General features: G+C 33.7%; 1 pseudogene; it reads right to left on the minus strand.

Moving 5' to 3' along the window:
* Nucleotides 1-1,079: 1,079 nt before the first annotated feature.
* LOC141568310 (large ribosomal subunit protein eL39-like) lies at nt 1,080-1,225 on the minus strand (annotated as a pseudogene).
* Nucleotides 1,226-2,799: the final 1,574 nt, after the last annotated feature.

Below are 2,799 nucleotides of genomic sequence, written 5' to 3' on the forward strand. Positions count from 1 at the left end.
TATATTTTTGACTCTTTGTGGGGGAAACTATTTAACGTTCAGAACTACCAATAACAGGAAGAAGAGAAAGTTGGTTTTGAGAACGTGATCAATCCCAGTCTCTCATTAGTAAGGCTTCTCCTGACAGGTGCAGAAAAAGGAACCAAGAGAATTTAGCAGAACAACAGCTGTCATCCGGGAATCCTTTAGGGTCAGATATGTCATCGAGAGTTTAATATACAACTATTTGCAAGTATCGTCTTCAGAGACCTATTTGTCCACTCAAATTGACCTGAGAGTCACTTTGGAAGACAGTTTGGTAGTTTCTCAAAAAATTAAACATAAAGTTAACATTTGACACAGCCATTTCACTCCTAGGTATGTGCTCAAGAGCTTTGAAAATAGATCCACACAAAATCTTGAAAATGAATATTCCTAGCAGCGTTCTTCATAAGTCAAAAAGTTGAAACAATCCAAAGTTTATCAACAAATTTATAGATTAAACAAAAAGTGGTGTATATATATACAATAAAATATTAGTTTTGCTGTCATGGTTACATTTTATTGGACATGGATTTTATTTTATTTTTTTTTAATTGGAGAAAGGTCTGAATGCTTTCTTGTACTTTCTGTCAATACTTGGAAACTTTCTTTGTACATTTGTGCCTCAGTTAGGGCTTTTTGTTTGCTCAAAATTGAAATTGAATCATCTAATTTAAGTAAAAGTTTAGTTTGTTGAAATTACACAAAGAAGCTCACAAAATTGACATAAACATCTTAAAATCGTAAAAAACTGAAACTAACCTGTGGAAAGGAGAGAAACTAGGGCAACTTCAAGTATCAGAAAAGTCTCCTTAAGTCCCTTTCTTTGGTGCAGTCAGGTTTTTTTTCCTCCCCCCGCAAAAATAGGTCTCACATGCTACTGAACCAGCCTACTAGTACAGAAACATAGAAACAAAGAGAGAAAGCATTATTTCCCCAGTAAAACATGTCCAACTGTCCAGATATTAGTGACCTTTTAAGCTTGTTATGGTAAGATGATAGAGATCTTAATACAGCATGAACATGAGTGCCTTTTCATGTGTAGTTCCTTATAGACTCTACTTGGTTCTTTTCCCATCTCTCCTCTTGTCATTGTACATAATTTTATTACTAGTTTTCATCTGAATTCAGTGGGGAATGGGATTATTCTGCTTTTGTTTATTGTCCAGTATCTCTTATCCCTCAAAGTCTTGTGAGAAGACATAGCAAAGAATGGAGTCAACTGCATACACCTCAATGGCAGAGAAAAGGGGCAACTTCAACTGTGTTTTTAACTCACGTCATTCTGCTCAAGATACAAACACCTAGCTCTGGGGCTCTGTCCCCACACCTAGGAAAGAGATTCTGATTGGCCTGGTTTTGGGTCAGATGCTAGTCCTTGTTCAAGAGACTTGTCTTAACTAAATTGCATGAAAGAAGGTGGGGTAGTTCCCCAAAGAAGGGAGCTATACCCAAGGAAGGTGTCAGGTGACAGAAATGCCTCTGAATTGGCATCATTCCATGTACATGTTTTATTATTTCCAAGGTCACTTAACATCAGCAGCAGCCACTAATAAATAGTTTTCAGGAAAGGTACAGGTTCACTAGTGGGGAAATGAATCATATTGTCTTCTAATATCACTTTAGCTTATTAATTGTCCACAATTAGACAGGGAACTTTCTATTCTCCAAAATTTAGGGACGTATGGAGCAGTTTTAGTGTCATTGATTTAGATGGAAGAGTTTCCTGGTCTGGCTCATAAAAGTAAAACAAAATAAAGCAAAATACATCACATAGAGCACTAGAACATAAATAATAATTAATTAGCAAATGTAGTTTACAACTATTTAGATCACATATAATGTGGTGTCATTTTGCATTTACCCAAATACACAGGGAAGTTTACTCTTACCAAGGAGTGATGCTGGGTCATTCAAGAAGCAGGAAATAAAACATATTTACTTTATCAATGTCTTCTTTAATGATATTGAAAAAAGTGGTCATTTTTAGGGCTCATGAGTTCATAGATGATAGACTATTTGTTACTTTTAAAGCCGATATATGTTCTTATGGAAACCAGGAATTTTTAGATGTAAAGACATTCAAATATTTTGATTATTTTTGTATACCCTGCTTTTATTCATGCACTTAATTTATGCCTATGTATTTTTTTTCTTAAGAGTTGTGTAGATAACTCTATGAAATGACTCTCTATTTCCCAAATGTTCATTGTACATATTAGTAGTGCTGTGATATATGAAATTTATTTTACGGGTCCTGGCAATAATAAACATAATAGATAATAAATATATATATAATTTTATTGTTTATTTCTTGCTTCATGCAAGCTTCTTGAGGCAAGAAAACTTTCATAAAATTCTCCAATATTAAAACAACTATATTTTAAATGAAATAATTACACATAACTGTGTAAAATAGCTTATGTATTTCTCCTGTGAGGCATGTAATATCATCTTTGCTATATACAGGTGAGAAATTTGGGGCTTAGAAAGGCTGCCTATATTATAGATGTATTAAGTAGAAATGTTAAATTTCAAATGTAGGAAGTTTGACTTCAGGGCCTTAACAGTTTTTAAATTATGAATACTTCTGCTTTAACTTGATTCTAAACTTGTACTAGGTAACTTCATAAATATTTGTTGAGTTGAATGGAATGATTTTATAGGCTCATCAATCAGAATATTTGTTAACTCCACAATTTCCATCACTGGATAAAGCAATGTTTGTAAGCCCTGTGGAGTCCTTTAATGGTAAAACAAGCTTCTTTATCTACGTCA

Source organism: Rhinolophus sinicus, linkage group LG02 (genome assembly GCF_036562045.2).
Source record: "Rhinolophus sinicus isolate RSC01 linkage group LG02, ASM3656204v1, whole genome shotgun sequence".
NCBI lineage: Eukaryota > Metazoa > Chordata > Mammalia > Chiroptera > Rhinolophidae > Rhinolophus > Rhinolophus sinicus.